Genomic DNA, 20,605 nt, shown 5'->3' with positions numbered 1-20,605 from the left:
GGAGAGTTTTTAATTGGATAAAAGATTTTTTGTTTGGTAGAAAAATTCAAGTTTGGATTGGATAAGAATTATCAAATCAGTACATAGTGGGAAATGGCACACTTCAAGGTAGTGTCATTAGTCCATTACTTTTCATCATTATGATCAATGATGTCTTCACAAAGATACCAGTGGATATAGGTAAGTCACTGTTTGCGGATGATGGGGCCTTGTGGAAAAGAGGCAGGAACATCGAGCATATAATCAGGAAACTACAAGGAGCAATTGATGAAGTGGTGGAGTGGGGTTATGATTGGGGATGTAGATTTTCAGTAGAAAAAACTCAAACTGTATTTTTCACCAGGAAAAGAATTGAGGTAGGGAAGAAGTTAAGGGTGTCTGGGATTGAATTAGAAAGGGTTGGATCATTTAAATTTCTGGGAGTTATATTTGATTCACGATTAACATGAGCAGACCATATCAGGAAAGTTAAGGAGAACTGTAAAAAAGTAATAAATGTGACGAGATGTTTGACTGGTAGGGAATGGGGAGCAAGTTGGTCAGCATTGAAGAGAATGTATGTGGCTTTAGTGAGATCTGTGTTGGACTATGGAAATATAGTATATGGATCAGCAGCTAGCTCTCTTATAAGCAAACTGGATGTGATTCAGGCTCAGGCTTTGAGAGTGTGCAGTGGGGCTTTTAAAACATCACCAGTATCAGCCCTACAGGTAGAAGTGGGAGTAATGCCTTTGGAACTAAGAAGGATGCAATTGATGGCAAACTACTGGGCTAACTTGCAGGGACACAATGATTCTCACCCTGCAAAAGGAGTGTTTCAGGTGTTCTGGGGTAATGGGAGGTTTCAGAGGGATAACTTTAGTTGGGTAGGGAATGATATTGCTAAAGAATGTGGAATGTTTGATCTAAGGATAAGTCCTTCAGTAGTTTATCCGGTTGTAGCTCCATGGAAGATTGTATGGCCTGACATAGACTGGCATTTGTTAGAGGTAAAAAGGAAAGGAAAATATACAACTGATTTGGTAAGTGCATTTAACTGTCATGTGATGGAAAAGTATAGTGATTATACTCAGATTTATACGGATGGTGCTAACGAACCTGAAACAGGATTGACAGGGTTTGGGGTGGCTATACCAGCAAAAGAAATTGGAGTTAGCTGAAGAACATCTAATAAGTTAGGAGTGTATACAGTGGAGATGCTGGCAGTGTTGGTTGCATTGTGATGGGTACAGAAAGCCAGACAAGTCAAAGTGTTGATATGCTCAGATTCATCCTCAGTTCTAGCAAGTTTAAGATCTATTCACCCAAACGGTCGGCAAGATGTACTTCATGAAGTCCTTCAGTCAGTCACAAGAATTGCAAATCAGGGAGGTCAGGTAAAATTTCTATGGATTCCAGCACATGTAAGGGTGAGGGGGAATGAGAGGGTGGATGAGTTGGTAAAGAGGGCGTTAAAGAAAGATAATATAGAAGTGCACATTAGTATCAGTAAAGCAGAGGTTAAGGGTGTAATCTGGGAAAAAATCAACCAAATGTGGCAAGAAAGATGGGACAGGGAGGGGAAAGGGAGGCATTTATATACTTTATACTTTATTGTTGCCAAACAATTGGTACTAGGATGTACAATCATCACAGCGATATTTGATTCTGTGCTTCACACTCCCTGGATTACAAATATTAAATATGAAAGATACTAAAAATAGTTAAAATTAGTAAATGTTAAAAATTTAAATTATAAAACACAAATAGAAAATAGAAAAATGGGAAGTAAGGTAGTGCAAAAAAACCGAGAGGCAGGTCCGGATATTTGGAGGGTACGGCCCAGATCCGGGTCAGGATCCGTTCAGCAGTCTTATCACAGTTGGAAAGAAGCTGTTCCCAAATCTGGCCGTACGAGTCTTCAAGCTCCTGAACCTCCTCCCGGAGGGAAGAGGGATGAAAAGTTTGTTGGCTGGGTGGGTTGTGTCCTTGATTATCCTGGCAGCACTGCTCTGACAGTTTGCGGTGTAAAGTGAGTCCACAGACGGAAGATTGGTTTGTGTGATGTGCTGCATCTTGTTCACGACCTTCTGCAGCTTCTTTCAGTCCTGGACAGGACAACTTCCACACCAGGTTGTGATGCACCCTAGAAGAATGCTTTCTACAGTGCATCTATAAAAATTAGTGAGGGTTTTAGGGGACAGGCGAAATTTCTTTAGTTTTCTCAGGAAGTGAAGGTGCTGGTGGGTCTCCTTGGCAGTGAACTCTGCTTGGTTGGACCAAGTCAGGTCATTTGTGATATTGACCCTGAGGAACTTAAAGCTTTTTCACTTGCGCACCACCAATGTAAATTGGGTCGTGCGGTCCGCTACTCCTTCTGAAGTCAACAACTAATTTCTTCGTCTTGCTGACGTTAAGGGATAGGTTATTGTTTTCGCACCATGCCACCAGGTTCTTAATTTCCTATCTGTACTCAAACTCATCATTACCCGAGATACGGCCTACAATTGTTGTGTCATCAGCAAACTTGCATATTGAGTTTGATGGAAACTTGGCTACACAATCATGGGTGTACAGTGAGTACAGCAGGGGGCTGAGTACACAGCCTTGTGGGGCACCGGTGCTCAGAGTGATTATAGAGGAGAGCTTGGCCGCTATTTTTACAGCCTGGGTCCTGTCTGTGAGGAAGTTGAAGATCCAGCTGCAGATCTGAGTGTTAAGGCCCAGGTTCCGAAGCTTAGGAATTAGATTACTTGGAACGATGGTATTAAAGGCAGAGCTGTAGTCAATGAAAAGGAGCCTTACGTATGCGTCTTAATTCTCCAGGTGTTCTAAGGAGGAATGCAGGGCCAGAGAGATGGCATCTGCCGTTGACCTGTTGCTCCGGTAGGCGAATTGCAAAGTGTCAAGGTTGTCAAATAGGCTGTGGTTGATGTGTGCCAAAACCAATCTCTTGAAGCATTTCATAGCAATTGACGTCAGAGCCACAGGTCGATAAGTCATTCACCTAAGCCACCTTGCTCTTCTTCGGCACTGGGATTATCGTTGCTTTCTTAAAACACGAGGGGATCTTTGACTGAAGCAAGGAGCAGTTGAAGATGTCAGCAAACACTCCAGCTAGCTTGCTTGCACAGGCCCGGAGAACCTGTCCTGGAACACCATCTGGGTCCGTCGCCTTCCTTGGATTTATCTTCGGGGAGGCCCTTCTAACGTCCTCCTCGGTGACGATGAATCTCGATGTCACTAGGTCTGGTTCATCCGGAGGGAGCGGGACGCTTCTCTTCTCTTCGAATCTTGCGTAGAATACGTTAAGTTTGTCAGGAAGAGAAGTGCCACAGTTGTTGATATTCCCAGCCTTTTCTTTGCCACCAGTGATCTCATTTAGACCCTGCCATAGTCTACTGCATCCCTTTGGTTAGCCTGGGCTTCCAATTTGGCTCGATATTGGCTGTTGGCGCCCTTAATGGCTTTCCAGAGTTCACATCTAGATTCCGTGTAGCGACTGGTATCCCCAGACATAAAAGCCACAGCTCTAGCCTTTAAAAGGGACTTGACCTCATAATTCATCCAAGGTTTCCGATTAGGGAATACCAGGATTGTCTTGCGAGACACACAGTCCTCTGTGCATTTCCAAATAAAGTCCGTGACAGCTGAGGCATACTCATCGAGGTTAGCTGCCGAGCCCTTGAATACTAACCAGTCCACCGATTCAAAGCAGTCACGGAGGACCTCATCCGTTTCCTCCATCCAACGCGACACTACTTTTGACACTGTGACCTCCCGCTTCAGTTTCTGTTTGTAAGCCGGGAGAAGGAGTACGGCCTGATGGTCCAATTTTCCAAAGCGGGGTTGTGGGACGGAATAGTAGGCATCCTTGACTGCTGTGTAGCAGTGGTCAAGTATATTCGGGCCTCTAGTGGGGCAGGAGACATGTTGGTATAACTTTGGCAGCGCCTTTCTGAGGTTGGCCAGGTTAAAGTTCCCGGATGTAATGAGCAAAACCTCCGGATACCTGGTCTCAAGTTCACTGATGTTGGCATACAGTATGTTCAGAGCACACTCCATGTCTGCCTGGGGGGGAATGTAGACCGCTATCAGTATGACCAAGGTGAATTCCCATGACAGATAGTAGGGACGACACTTCACTGACAGAGGTTCCAGATCCGGGCTGCAGGAGCTTGTCAGTCTCATTGTGTCTGAGCACCATGCAGTGTTAATCAGTAGGCAGATACCACCTCCCCTCGTCTTGCCCGAAGACGCCGTGCGGTCCAACCGATGGATTGAAAATCCCTTCGGTCGGCTGTCACAGTCAGGGGTGGTGGGGGAGAGCCAGGTCTTGGTGAAACAGAATACACAGCAGTTCTGCATCTCCCTGCAGTAGGTGAGTCTCCCTTTAAGATCATCCACCTTGTTCTCTATAGCTTGCACATTAGCTAGTAGGACTTAGCCTCTCAGTTTCAATCTGACCAGCAGCCCAGCTCTTTTCCCACGCTTCCTCGGTAAATAGTGCATCTTCCAGGTCTCCATCGATGCAGTGTGTTGTTGTCGGCTCTCTGAGGTAGGTGGACGCGTACCGCGGGAATCGATCGTCGGGTCGCGTCTTCGTGCGCTCCGGGTCGGGCCGAGTAACGGGGGAGGCTCCGCTGCTGGGGGCCCGGGCTGTCAATTGGGTCGGGCCCCAAAACCGACACTTAATCGCGGATGGCCGGGCTCCTTCCTTAAAACGAGTCACGGTTGCAGAGGCCTCCGCTCCAGCCGAGCCTCGGGCTCGATTTCCGAGGTCGGCGGCAGGGGTCCCACTTCTGGCAGCTGTGGATGGCCACCAACGGGGCTTTACGGTGGTCGCTCCGGGGAAGCGTCTGGGGCACCTTGAGATCTCCGCCGGCACCTCTGTGTGGTCGTCTGCTCCGGAGAGGTGCTGGTCGGAATGGGCCGGGTCTCCAGGCGCTCCGGCACGGTAGCGGACCGCGGGTCTCCGGGAACGTGGTGGGCCTCGCTGGTCGGGTCCAGGTGCGGTCCGGAGTTTAGAAGCAGTTCCGGTGCGGTGGTCTCCAGCTGGGTCAGCAGCTTCGCCAGGCTGTTGCTGATCTTGATCTTGCTAAATCGGAGGTTCAGAAGGGTCTCTCGGGTTCAGGGTAGTGGAGAGGGCAGTTTGCTCGGGAGAGCCCGCGCAAAGTCGCCAGTTGCCGGCGCCATCTTAGCGGATCATATATCAAATACAAAAGAGAATTGCAGGTACTAGGTTAAGTAGTGGATACAGAAGAGAGGAAACTGTGTGGACTAGGTTAAGGCTGGGGCGCTGTGCATTAAACAAAACATTGAAAATGATGGGGAAACACCAGACAGGATTGTGTGAGGAATGTCAGGAAGAGGAGTCAGTAGAACATGTAGTTCTGAGTTGCAGGAAGTATGGGATACAGAGAGAGATGATGAGAATTAATCTAAGGGAATTGGGGGTGCAGGAATTCACATTAAAAGGGTTGCTGGGCATGGGTGAGAGACCACAGGTCAGGGTATTTTTAGCTTTCTTAATGGATATAGGGTTTTTTTTATAGGGTATGATGGATAAGCAGGAATAGGGTACGAAGATGGCCAAAGATGGGAGGATAAAGGGTAGGTTAGGGTATGTGTGTGTGTGTGTGTGTGTGTGAGAGAGAATGGGTGAAGGGATTTAGAATGCAAGTCTTTTGCACACTCTGGAGCAGAAGGTGGTGGTAATGCACCTTTAAGCTGGGTGCCAACTGCTGTAAAACAAGACGGGGAAGAAGAAGAAGAAGTTGCATAGTTCGTTTTGTTGGGAGTCCACCATTGGTAGTTACGCCATCGGAGAAGAAGAAAGAGTGAGAGTGAAGAATCCCCAGCTCCGAACGAACCACAAAAGGATTGGGGTTAACCAGCGGCATTCGGCGCATTACAGGTGTGACTGACATTTGGTACCGTCTGTATGTGGCACACACATTTTGTTAAACCTGACAGGGTTTGGGTTGTGCGATGATCATTTTGTTAAAAGGTCAGTTACTTTGAGAAATCATATTCTGCGTCATAACTTTGGATAAGGCATTTTGGCTGGGAGCTGCGTCAGCAGTGACGTCTTTACTTCGGGGACTGTTCCAAAGCTGGTTTGAGAAGTCTCTCCTCTCGAATATTTACATAGAACATAGAATAGTACAGCACAGTACAGGCCCTTCGGCCCACAATGTTGTGCCGACCCTCAAACCCTGCCTCCCATAGAAGCCCCCACCTTAAATTCCTCCATATACCTGTCTAGTAGTCTCTTAAACTTCACTAGTGTATCTGCCTCCACCACTGACTCAGGCAGTGCATTCCACGCACCAACCACTCTCTGAGTAAAAAACCTTCCTTTAATATCCCCCTTGAACTTCCCACCCCTTACCTTAAAGCCATGTCCTCTTGTATTGAGCAGTGGTGCCCTGGGGAAGAGGCACTGGCTATCCACTCTATCTATTCCTCTTATTATCTTGTACACCTCTATCATGTCTCCTCTCATCCTCCTCCTCTCCAAAGAGTAAAGCCCTAGCTCCCTTAATCTCTGGTCATAATGCGTACTTTCTAAACCAGGCAGCATCCTGGTAAATCTCCTCTGTACCCTTTCCAATGCTTCCACATCCTTCCTATAGTGAGGTGACCAGAACTGGACACAGTACTCCAAGTGTGGCCTAACCAGAGTTTTACAGAGCTGCATCATTACATCGTGACTCTTAAACTCTATCCCTTGACTTATGAAGGGTAACACCCTATAAGCTTTCTTAACTACCCTATCCACCTGTGAGGCAACTTTCAGGGATCTGTGGACATGTACCCCGAGATCCCTCTGCTCCTCCACACTACCAAGTATCCTGCCATTTACTTTGGACTCTGCCTTGGAGTTTGTCCTTCCAAAGTGTACCACCTCACACTTCTCCGGGTTGAACTCCATCTGCCACTTCTCAGCCCACTCCTGCATCCTATCAATGTCTCTTGACAATCCTGTACACTAACTACAACACCACCAACCTTTGTGTCGTCTGCAAACTTGCCAACCCACCCTTCTACCCCCACATCCAGGTCGTTAATAAAAATCACGAAAAGTAGAGGTCCCAGAACAGATCCTTATGGGACACCACTAGTCACAATCCTGCAATCTGAATGTACTCCCTCCACCACCACCCTCTGCCTTCTGCAGGCAAGCCAATTCTGAATCCATCTGGCCAAACTTCCCTGGATCCCATGCCTTCTAACTTTCTGAATAAGCCTACCATGTGGAACCTTGTCAAATGCCTTACTAAAATCTATATAGATCACATCCACTGCACTACCCTCATCTATATGCCTGGTCACTTCCTCAAAGAACTCTATCAGGCTTGTTAGACACGATCTGCCCTTCACAAAGCCATGCTGATTGTCCCTGATCAGACCATGATTCTCTAAATGCCTATAGATCCTATCTCAAAGAATCAGGAATCATTTGGAGTTATTAAATTAGTCATAGTCATAGTCATACTTTATTGATTCTGAGGGAAATTGATTTTCGTTACAGTTGCACCATAAATAGTTAAATAAAACCATAAATAATTAAACAGTAATATGTAAATTATGCCAGGAAATAAGTCCAGGACTAGCCTATTGGTTCAGGGTGTCTGACGCTCCAAAGGAGGAGTTGTAAAGTTTGATGGCCACAGGCAGGAATGACTTCCTATGATGCTCAGTGTTGCATCTCGGTGGAATGAGTCTTTGGCTGAATGTACTCCTGTGCCCAACCAGTCCATTAAGTAGTGGATGGGAGACATTGTCCAAGATGGCATACAACTTAGACAGCATCCTCTTTTCAGACACCACCGTCAGAGATTCCAGTTCCATCCCCACAACATCACTGGCCTTACGAATGAGTTTGTTGATTCTGTTGGTGTCTGCTACCCTCACCCTGCTGCCCCAGCACACAACAGCAAACATGATAGCACTGGCTACCGCAGACTCATAGAATATCCTCAGCGTCGTCCGACAGAAGTTAAAGGACTTCAGTCTCCTCAGGAATTAGAGATGGCTCTGACCCTTCTTGTAGACAGCCTCAGTGTTCTTTGACCAGTCCAGTTTATTGTCAATTCTTCTCCCCAGGTATTTGTAATCCTCCACCATGTCCACACTGACCCCCTGGATGGAAACAGGGGTCACCGGTTTGAATTCACAAGGTCAAATTGTAAACACTGCAGATAAGGAACATCTGAAAGGCTCATTGTCCTTCAGTGCTGAATCTGCTTCTCTCAACAGATGCTGCCTGACCTGCTGAACATCTTCAGAATCTTCTGTTTTATTTGAGAAATTACCACCTTAAGACTGTGTTTCAATAAGATCTGTTAATAATTGTCTTTAAGTTCAACTGTTTCATAACCATAGAAACTGTTAACATCTGTTTAAGTTAGTTGTTTGCTTACTGTTCCGTGTTTATTTGAGTAGAGGTTAATAAATGTCATTGTTTGTTTTATAAAAACTCGACTCAAATTCATTTCTGTTGCTGCTGCTTTATAACAATATAATGGCTGACCTAATGGTGAAGGTTAATTGCTTAACAACATGATAATAAGTAATCGACAAAAGTTGTGGTCTTTCAAGTGATGAGATCTGGTACTTCGAGACAAACCACATCAAGGAAGAATAACAGGTAGACTAAGAGAGCTTGTTTTATGGTCCCTGAGAACTAATTCATTGTCAACTACCCCTCTGAATGTCAGATACAATTGAACATTTAGAGATAAAGGAGAAGGTCAAAAAATATGACCAAAATTCAGAGTAAAGCAGTGGGTTGCAATCTCCAGCTGTGAACAGATGAATAAGACTAGGTTGAGGCAGCTGGACCCCAATGCTGAGGTTTAACCTGGGCGCAGACTTAACATCAGGGACAGTTATTTGAAAGTGAAGTAGGAAGCAAGTTTTAACAAACAAAGGCAAACATGGAATTCTCTCCCCAAAAAATTAAAGATATTTTACAGATACAAGGAAGATCAATACATTAACAGTTATGTATCAGTAGTAGTAGCAGGGTCACGGAAGTCGAGTGTGATGATTTTTTAACTGATTGCCTATCAGTGGGTCTTCAGGTGGCTGTAGGGCCTGATTTGGGATCACTATGGGACATAATCCAGGATGTTAGGGTGGATTCTTGGACAGGAGAATGCTTGTGTATGACTTTGGTTAACATGGGGAAGCTGATGCATGGTGACCACCACACAGTCCTTGACAGTTCAGGGTCAGAGTGTAGAATAAAAGATAACTGGGACACTTCACAGTGCAAGCCTTCCGCCGCCTTCATTAACATTGTGATGTGTAACTATCTTCCACCAGCTCCACTGCTGAAACCTTGGAAACTCCTGCGTGCTCTTACCACCATCAGGGCCCCTTCTAGGAGCTCAACTGCGGACGATACCGCTCTCGGGATCACAAGCCTTTCCGCCGAGAAAGGTGACGATTCTCATAAAGAAGATGTAATCGTGCAACAGGTCACTTCCAAGGACGCAAACTGACCCTTCTCCTTCCCAAGGTTGTGCATTTCCAGACAATCCGGCCAGAAACTTTCTCAAATAAAAACAGAAGGTTCTGAAGGTGTTCAGCAGGTCAGGCAGCATCTGTGGAGAGAAGCAGATTCAGCACTGAGGGTCAATGAGCCTTTCAGATGTTCCTCGTCTGCAGTGTTTACAATTTGACCTTGTGAATTCAAAAAATGCCTTTTTGAATTCTGAAAGGGCACAAGTGTAAGGACACTTTATCTGAACTGCTGTAGTATTCGAAATAGGATCAATGAAATTGTGGCACACCTTAGTACAAAGTGAAGGGAGCAGAGTGAAGGGTTAAGGGCGTCGGCTCAACGGGTTTAGGCGGAAACAGGCGAGGCGAGGAAGGTTTGGTATTCATTTTCTGTTGTTATTTGAGGAGAGGGGCAGTATGAGTGTGAAGGCAGTTTGTTGTTCTCGGTGTCGGATGTGGGAGGCCCTGGAGTCTCCAAGCCTCCCGGACGTCTACATCTGCGCCAAGTGCATCGAGATGCAGCTCCTAAGGGACCGCGTTACAGAACTGGAGCTGCAGCTCGATGACCTTCGTCTGGTCAGGGAGAGTGAGGAGTTGATAGAGAGGAGTTATAGGCAGGTGGTCACACCGGGGCCACGGGAGGCAGACAAGTGGGTCACGGTTAGGAGGGGGAAGGGGAAGAGTCAGGTAATAGGGAGTACCCCGGTGGCTGTGCCCCTTGACAATAGGTACTCCTGTTTGAGTACTGTTGGGGGGGACAGCTTACCCGGGGGAAGCGACAGTGGCCGTGCCTCCGGCACAGAGTCTGGCCCTGTAGCTCAGAAGGGTAGGGAAAGGAAGAGGAGGGCAGTTGTGATAGGGGACTCTATAGTAAGGGGGTCAGATAGGCGATTCTGTGGACGTAGTCCAGAGACCCAGATGGTAGTTTGCCTCCTTGGTGCCAGGGTCCGGGATATTTCTGATCGTATTCAAGATATCCTGAACTGGGAGGGTGAGGAGCCAGAGGTCGTGGTACATATAGGTACCAATGACATAGGTAGGAAAAGGGAAGAGGTCCTGAAAGGAGAATATAGGGAGCTAGGAAGAGAGTTGAGAAAAAGGACTGCAAAGGTAGTAATCTCGGGATTACTGCCTGTGCCACGCAACAGTGAGAGTAGGAATGTGATGAGGTGGAGGATAAATGTGTGGCTGAGGGATTGGAGCAGGAGGCAGGGATTCAAGTTTTTGGATCATTGGGACCACTTTTGGCGCAGGCGTGACCTGTACAAAAAGGATGGGTTACACTTGAATCCTAGGGGGACCAATATCCTGGCAGGGAGATTAGCGAGGGCTACTGAGGTGACTTTAAACTAGAATGGTTGGGAGCTGGGAATCAAATTAAGGAGGCTAGGCGAGAGGAGGTTAGTTCACAACAGGGGGATGGGAACCAGTGCAGAGAGACAGAGGGGTGTAAAGTGAGGGTAGAAGCAAAAAGTAGTAAGGAGAAAAGTAAAAGTGGCAGGCCAACAAATCCAGGGCAAGCATCAAAAAGGGCCACTTTTCAACATAATTGTATAAGGGCTAAGAGAGTTGTAAAAGAGCGCCTGAAGACTTTGTGTGTCAATACAAGGAGCATTTGTAACAAGGTGGATGAATTGAAAGTGCAGATTGTTATTAATGATTATGATATAGTTGGGATCACAGAGACATGGCTCCAGGGTGACCAAGGATGGGAGCTCAACGTTCAGGGATATTCAATATTCAGGAGAGATAGACATGAAAGGAAAGGAGGTGGGGTGGCGTTGCTGGTTAAAGATGAGATTAACGCAATAAAAAGGAAGGACATAAGCCGGGAAGATGTGGAATCGATATGGGTAGAGCTGCGTAACACTAAGGGGCAGAAAACGCCGGTGGGAGTTGTGTACAGGCCACTTAACGGTAGTAGTGAGGTCGGAGATGGTATTAAACAGGAAATTAGAAATGTGTGCAATAAAGGAACAGCAGTTATAATGGGTGACTTCAATCTACATGTAGATTGGGTGAACCAAATTGGTAAAGGTGCTGAGGAAGAGGATTTCTTGGAATGTATGCGGGATGGTTTTTTGAACCAACATGTCGAGGAACCGACTAGAGAGCAGGCTATTCTGGACTGGGTTTTGAGCAATGAGGAAGGGTTAATTAGCAATCTTGTCGTGAGAGGCCCCTTGGGTAAGAGTGACCATAATATGGTGGAATTCTTCATTAAGATGGAGGGTGACATAGTTAATTCAGAAACAAAGGTTCTGAACTTAAAGAGGGGTAACTTTGAAGGTATGAGACGTGAATTAGTTAAGATAGACTGGCAAATGACACTTAAAGGATTGACGGTGGATATGCAATGGCAAGCATTTAAGGATTGCATGGATGAACTACAACAATTGTTCATCCCAGTTTGGCAAAAGAATAAATCAAGGAAGGTAGTGCACCCGTGGCTGACAAGAGAAATTAGGGATAGTATCAATTCCAAAGAAGAAGCATACAAATTAGCCAGAAAAAGTGGCTCACCTGAGGACTGGGAGAAATTCAGAGTTCAGCAGAGGAGGGCAAAGGGCTTAATTAGGAAGGGGAAAAAAGATTATGAGAGAAAACTGGCAGGGAACATAAAAACTGACTGTAAAAGCTTTTATAGATATGTGAAAAGAAAAAGATTGGTTAAGACAAATGTAGGTCCCCTGCAAACAGAAACAGGTGAATTGATTATGGGGAGCAAGGACATGGCAGACCAATTGAATAATTACTTTGGTTCTGTCTTCACTAAGGAGGACATAAATAATCTTCCAGAAATAGTAGGGGACAGAGGGTCCAGTGAGATGGAGGAAGTGAGCGAAATACATGTTAGTAAGGAAGTGGTGTTGGGTAAATTGAAGGGATTAAATGCAGATAAATCCCCAGGGCCAGATGGTCTGCATCCCAGAGTGCTTAAGGAAGTAGCCCAAGAAATAGTGGATGCATTAGTGATAATTTTTCAAAACTCATTAGATTCTGGACTAGTTCCTGAGGATTAGAGGGTGGCTAATGTAACCTCACTTTTTAAAAAAGGAGGGAGAGAGAAACCGGGGAATTATAGACCGGTTAGCCTAACGTCGGTGGTGGGGAAACTGCTAGAGTCAGTTATCAAAGATGTGATAACAGCACATTTGGAAAGCGGTGAAATCATCGGACAAAGTCAGCATAGATTTGTGAAAGGAAAATCATGTCTGACGAATCTCATAGAATTTTTTGAGGATGTAACTAGTAGAGTGGATAGGGGAGAACCAGTGGATGTGGTATATTTGGATTTTCAAAAGGCTTTTGACAAGGTCCCACACAGGAGATTAGTGTGCAAACTTAAAGCACATGGTATTGGGGGTAAGGTACTGATGTGGATGGAGAATTGGTTAGCAGACAGGAAGCAAAGAGTGGGAATAAACGGGACCTTTTCAGAATGGCAGGCAGTGACTAGTGGGGTACCGCAAGGCTCAGTGCTGGGACCCCAGTTGTTTACAATATATATTAATGACTTGGATGAGGGAATTAAACGCAGCATCTCCAAGTTTGCGGATGACACGAAGCTGGGCAGCAGTGTTAGCTGTGAGGAGGATGCTAAGAGGATGCAGGGTGACTTGGATAGGTTGGGTGAGTGGGCAAATTCATGGCAGATGCAATTTAATGTGGATAAATGTGAAGTTATCCACTTTGGTGGCAAAAATAGGAAAACAGATTATTATCTGAATGGTGGCTGATTAGGAAAAGGGGAGGTGCAACGAGACCTGGGTGTCATTATACACCAGTCATTGAAAGTGGGCATGCAGGTACAGCAGGCGGTGAAAAAGGCGAATGGTATGCTGGCATTTATAGCAAGAGGATTTGAGTACAGGAACAGGGAGGTACTACTGCAGTTGTACAAGGCCTTGGTGAGACCACACCTGGAGTATTGTGTGCAGTTTTGGTCCCCTAATCTGAGGAAAGACATCCTTGCCATAGAGGGAGTACAAAGAAGGTTCACCAGATTGATTCTTGGGATGGCAGGGCTTTCATATGAAGAAGGACTGGATGAACTGGGCTTGTACTCGTTGGAATTTAGAAGATTGAGCGGGGATCTGATTGAAACGTATAAAATCCTAAAGGGATTGGACAGGCTAGATGCAGGAGGATTGTTCCCGATGTTGGGGAAGTCCAGAACGAGGGGTCACAGTTTGAGGATAAAGGGGAAGCCTTTTAGGACCGAGATTAGGAAAAACTTCTTCACACAGAGAGTGGTGAATCTGTGGAATTCTCTGCCACAGGAAACAGTTGAGGCCAGTTCATTGGCTATATTTAAGAGGGAGTTAGATATGGCCCTTGTGGCTATGGGGATCAGGGGGTATGGAGGGAAGGCTGGTGCAGGGTTCTGAGTTGGATGATCAGCCATGATCATAATAAATGGCGGTGCAGGCTCGAAGGGCCGAATGGCCTACTCCTGCACCTATTTTCTATGTTTCTATGTTTCTAAAGATTGTCATTTGGTGGCCATTGAAGAAGCTTGGTTGCAGGGTGGAGATAATTGGGAATTAAATATCTAAGGGTATCAGGAAATAGGAAAAGTTAGACAGGAAGGCAAGAGAGGTGGGGTACTGCTCCTAATTCAGGATGAGATCAGGATGATAGCGCTGGACAACAAAGATTTTGCTTCTTGAATACATATGTGTGTATTTTATGAATTTTGGATTGCTGATCATGAAAATCACCATGAAATTTGCTTATGCTGCACGGCAGGACGGTTCATAGAAAGGCTATAAAGGCATCATACATACACTGCTCTATGTATTGTGTTTGCAAGTACAGGTGTCCCCTGCTTTTCAAACATTCGCTTTATGAAACCTCACTGTTACGAAAGACCTAATTAGTACCCTGTTTTCGCTCTCAGAAAGTGTTTTCACTGTTACGAAAAAAATTCACCGCACGATAAAAAATTAGCACGCGATAAAAGGCAGCGCGCCCCGAGCAGCCGCTCTCCCCTGGATTCGGAACTGCTTTGCTTTAACACGTGCCTGTGAGCAGCGGTTTGCAAGATGAGTTCTATGGTATCGGAAAAGCCTGAAAGAGCTCGTAAGGGTGTTACACTTACGGTAAAACTAGACATAATTAAGCGTTTTGATCATGGTGAATGAAGTAAGGACAATGTGAGTTTGGCTTGTGGAAGCTGACGAACATGATGTTGAAGAGGTTTTGGCATCCCATCACTAAGAACTGACAGGTGAAGAGCTGATGCAATTGGAAGAAAAAAAGGATAACAATCGAAACCGAATGAGTAATGATAAAGTACAACTTTAATTTTGAAAGGGTACGTAGGTTTAGGGTATATTTGCAGGATGGTTTGAGTCCTTATTAAAGAACTGTGTGATAGAAAAATGAACGAGGCTCAGCAGTCAAGCAAGCCTTCCACATCAGCCACAGCAGGCGACGAACCTCGACCTTCAACATCGAGGCGGGCAGTCATAGGAGAAGATGAGCTGCCTGCCCTGATCAATGATGAGATGACACCCCCGTGTCCCACCACCCCAACCCCCAGGCCACGGACAGATACTAATTCGTGAAAAATGCAACGGTAGCCGGGACGCACACAGCACATCTTTAAGAAAAAAGCCAAAATAAACATGCTAATTAATTAGGGGCCACCCAGCACGTAATTGTTGGCCCAGATCAGTGCCGATGCAATCGGCAATCGCCTCCCCGGGCAACACCTAATTAATTAGCATGTTTATTTCGGCTTTTTTCTTAAAGATGTGCTGTGTGCCTCCCAGCTACCCCTGCGTGCTTCGCGGCAACGTATCAGTCGGTGGCCCGGAGGGTGGGAGGCACTGCACCGCCCAGCCTGCGACGACTCAGTCGAACACACCATCATCAGTGTGCTCGATGTCTTCCCAATTCTGGTGAGTGATACTACACTGTACATACATTATTTCTACTTTATATAGGCTGTCTATTTTTACGTGTTATTTGGTAGATTTGGCAGCTTCATAGTTTAAAGGTTACTGGAGAGCGTGTTTATGCCAACAGTGCTTGCATGAGATTTTCGCTACGGAGATCTGTGCAGGCAATCGTTCCAGAGAAGTATTTCTACTTTATATAGGCTGTGTATTTATCATATCATTCCTGGTTTTACTATATGTTACTGTTACTTTAGGTTTTATGTGTTATTTGGCATGATTTGGTAGGTTATTTTTGGGTCTGCGAGCGCTCACAAAATTTTCCCATATAAATAAATGGTAATTGCTTCTTCGCTTTACGACATTTCGGCTTACGAACCGTTTCATAGGAACGCTGTACCTTCGGATGGCGGGGGAAACCTGTATATTGGCTTGTGATCATGTGATGTGCATTGTGTGCACTCATTTTAATACAGTAATTGTATTTTCAAGAATATCTGTGATAGCAAAATTTGCACCAATGTTGTAACAGCAGCGATACTTTCTGTTATATTTGAGGCAAGTATACACTTAAATCTCAAAGATGAAGCATGATTCCGCTAATTATGAAAGCCCATAAGCTCTGCTTTGGGAGCAACTAAGACAAGGCCTGGGGCCCTACATTTGTTCCACAACATGCACCGTCAATCTTTGAGCTTGGCTCAGAGATACTTTGGAATTCAATACTGTTCAGTATTCCAATGTTATGGCAAGAATAGAAGTCTCATGTGAAAGACTGCTACTTCTGTCTGACCAGTGTCTCTGGTTTCTTTGCTAAAAACACAAAATTCATTGAATACCCCAAACTCCCTTCAGGCATGTGTTACAGAGAAAATGCAGTGCAGGCACAGAACAAGGTGCAGGTCATGATGAGGTCAATGTCCCTCTTTTCATACTAGGAGATTGTTCAATTCTCTTATAATTACAGGGTAGATGTAGTCCATGGGTCTGGTAGTCTGTGCTTTCAGGGTGTTCTGTCTTTTCCCTGGTCTGGTTGTGGTGGAGGGGAGAGAACAGAGAATGCCCAAGATGGGTGAGACCTTTACACTCCTCTCTGCTTTGGTACAACAATGTTGAAGAGTCAGTGTCCGTGGAGGGGAGTCTGGATCTGTGATGTGCTGAGCTGTGCTCACAACTCTCTGCAGTCTCTCATGTTCACATGAAGAGCAATTGCCATACCAAGCAGTGATGTATCCTGATAGGATTCTTTCTATAGCGCATCCATTACAAACGTGGTGAGGATCAAAAGGGAAATGGAATATTTCTTTAGCATCTGTTGTTCAACTTCTGCTTGCTTAGCTGGTGAATATATATTCATTCTGAAAGTGTCTAGTTCACCTTTTTCCAGTCCGAAAGCACTGACTTCCAGTAAATGAATTAAAAGAAGTTAATTTCACCGAAGCTTCCTATAACTAATAGTCACTAAGTTTATACTCCTGATCTTTATTGTGGTAGCCCATCCACTTCAAGTTTCGATATGATGTGCATTCAGATGCTGTTCTGCATACCATGGTTGTAATATATACAACACACACAGACGTGTCTCAGCCTGAAATGTTGGCTGCAGATTTTTCCATAGATGCTGACTGGGCTGCAGACTTCCTCCAGCATTTTGTGTGTGTTGCTTGGATTTCCAGCATCCGCAGATTTTCTCTTGTTTATAGTTATGTGTGCTTTTTTGAGTTACTGTTACCTTCCTGTCAATTTGAACCAGGCTTGCCAGTCTCCATGTTGCCTGAAGTTAAATTGTTATTTTTTTTCTTTAAATTCTTTTAAAACTTTCTGTCTTATTCTTTATTCTGGGTCTTCAGAAGTCAGCAGAAGGAAGAAAAAAAGCAAAGTTTAAAAATGAATAAGAATTTAACTTCAGGCAACAAGGTGGCAAAATTGAGAAGAAGGGTGGTTAATACAGGACTGAAGGTGTCACATCTGAATGCACACTGTGATGTTTGCGTTACAAAATAATGTAGATGATTTTGTAGTGTAGTTAGAAACGAGTAGGAATGGCATTATGGACATCACAGTTTCGTAGTTGAAGGATCACAGCAGGCAACTGAACATCCAGGGAATCACATCTTGTGAAAGGACAGGAAGGTGGTGGGTGGGGTGGGATGGATCTGTTGGAAAAGAAAATGAAAACAGAAATGACATATGATTAGAAGCTGCAGAATCCTTGTGACTAGAGTTAATTGCAAGGTAAAAAACACTGATGGAAGTTATAAACAGTCTTTCAAACAGTATCCGGTACGTGGAGTTCAAAGTATAGCAGCAGGTAGAAGTCAAGTCAAAAATGGCAATATTACACATGATACTGGATCACATTAGACAAGAGAATGAACTTGTAGAATGCCACCAAATTGGATTTTTAAAGCATCTCATAGTTGAGACTATGAGGGGAAAGGTAATCCCTGATTTGGTGTTGTGAAATGAACCAGGTTTGATCAGGAAGCTTAGGTAACTGGACCCTTTGAAAGCAGTGATCATATGATAGACATCACCCAGCAGTTTGAAAGGGAGAAGCTAAAATCATATGTATCAGTGTTACAGTGGAGTACAGGGAGCTACAGAATCATGGAGAGGAGATAGTCAAAGTTGACTGGAAGGGGACATGAGCAGATCAGACAGCAGAACAACAAGCTGGAGTTGTTGCTGTAGTGTAGTGGTCAGGGTGTGACATGCAAAAAAGTCATCAACGTTCAATAATTATAAATAGAAACTCAGAGGTTAAAGTATGGATATAGAACAAAATGCACATAAATACAATGGACAACAAAGACTTTGCTTCCTAAATACTTTGGGGTCCTGATCATGAAAGTGATCATGGTATTTCCCTATCACACCCATTGTTTTGAAATCACCTATATTTGTTATTTAATTTCATAACTCAAGTCAGAACAGCTGATGCCAAGATGAAGGAAGGCATTATTGTTAGTCCACAAATCAAACAAGTCATGAATGACAGGCAATTTGAAGATCTTCTCGTGGAATCGGAGAAAGTCACATGAAAGGCATTCAAGGATGGTGTTGAAGATTTTCTTGGCAGCTACAGAGCACCACGTTACATGCAGCTGGTTGACAACATGCTTCAAGCATACAAAACCAGGAAAGTGCAACATGTCACTAAAGATCCAATTTCTGCATTCCCATTTGGACCTGTTCTCTGAAAAACCTGGCATTGTCAGCGATGAACATGGAGAAAGGTTTCACTAGAACATTCCAGTCATGGAGAAACAGTATCAGCAAACTGGAATCCATCAAGTCTCAGCCTGAAATGTCGACTGTACCTCTTCCTAGAGATGCTGCCTGGCCTGCTGCGTTCACCAGCAACTTTGATGTGTGTTGCTCCATCAATGCTACCTGACTTTTGCTGGACACTTAAGCAAGAAGCCTCAGACACTGAGTTCAAATGAATATCATGAACAAAACATTTTCAGCTTAATTGAATTATTGCAAATTGTCAGCACCATTATGCAATCAAACACAGTTATTTAAATTTGAGTTTATTTAAATCTTCCATCCATCCCATCATGCGACGGAGTAAAAATCTTTGTATTATGATTCTGACATAATGTAGACAATAGACAATAGGTGCAGGAGTAGGCCATTCGCCCTTCGAGCCAGCACCGCCATTCACTGTGATCATGGCTGATCATCCACAATCAGTATCCAGTTCCTGCCTTATCCCCATAACCTTTGATTCCACTATCTTTAAGAGCTCTATCCATCTCTTTCTTGAAAGCATCCAGAGACTTGGCCTCCACAGCCTTCTGGGGCAGAGCATTCCATATATCCACCACTCTCTGAGTGAAAAAGTTTTTCCTCAACTCCTTCCTAAATGGCCTACCCCTAATTCTTAAACTGTAGCCTCTGGTTCTGGACTCACCCATCAGCGGGAACATGCTTCCTGCCTCCAGCATGTCCAATCCCTTAATAATCTTATATGTTTCAATAAGATCCCCTCTCAGCCTTGTAAATTCCAGAGTACACAAGCCCAGTCGCTCCAATCTTTCGACATATGACAGTCCCGCCATCCCAGGAATTAACTTTGTGAACCTACGCTGCACTCCCTCAATAGCAAGAATGTCCTTCCTCAAATTTGGAGACCAAAATTGCCCACAGTACTCCAGGTGTGGTCTCACCAGGGCCCTGTACAGCTGCAGAAGGACCTCTTTTCTCTTGTACTCAATTCCCCTTGTTATGAAGGCCAGCATGCCATTAGCTTTCTTCACTGCCTGCTGTACTTGCATGCTTGCTTTCAGTGACTGATATACAAGAACACCTAGATCTCATTGTACTTCCCCTTTTCCTAACTTGACTCCATTTAGATAATAATCTGCCTTCCTGTTCTTCCCACCAAAGTGGATAACCTCACATTTATCCACATTAAACTGCATCTGCCCACTCACCCAGCCTGTCCAAGTCACCCTGCATTCTCATAACATCCTCCTCACATTTCACACTGCCACCCAGCTTTGTGTCATCGGCAAATTTTGCTAATGTTACTTTTAATTCCCTCCTCTAAATCATTAATATATATTGTAAACAGCTGGGGTCCCAGCATTGAAACCTGCGGTACCCCACTGGTCACCGCCTGCCATTCTGAAAGTACCCATTAATGTAGAGACATGTGAATTTATAAGTCGAACTTCTTCAGTCGTCTGAGATGGAACAGACACTGTTGTGCATTTTTTGCCACTCTTGGTGATGGACATTGATGTCCCCCACCCAGAGTACATTTTGTGCCCTTGTCACCCTCAGTGCCTCCTCCAAGTGCTGCTTAACAAGGAGGAGTACTGAGCCAGCAAGGGGTCAGATGTGTGTGAAGTTTACAAGGGAGAAGGTTATTGGGAAGCTGAAATATCTGAAGGTAGAGAAGTCACCTGGACCAGATGGTGTATGCCCCAGAGTTCTGAAAGAGGTGGCTGAAGAAATCATGCAGCATCAGTAATGATCTTTCAAGAATCATTAGATTCTGGAATGGTTCTGGAAGACTGGAAAATTGCAAATATCCCTCCACTCTTTAAGGAAGAAGGAAGACAGCAGAAAGGAAATTATAGGCCAGTTAGCCTAACCTCAGTGGTTGGGAAGATGTTGGAGTCAATTGTTAAGGATGAGAACTTAGGGTACTTGGAGAAAAATGATAAAATAGGCCATAGTCAGCATGG

This window comes from Mobula birostris, chromosome 8 (genome assembly GCF_030028105.1).
Source record: "Mobula birostris isolate sMobBir1 chromosome 8, sMobBir1.hap1, whole genome shotgun sequence".
NCBI lineage: Eukaryota > Metazoa > Chordata > Chondrichthyes > Myliobatiformes > Myliobatidae > Mobula > Mobula birostris.
The sequence above is the reverse complement of the archived record's forward strand: the minus strand, read 5'-3'. Positions refer to the sequence as shown.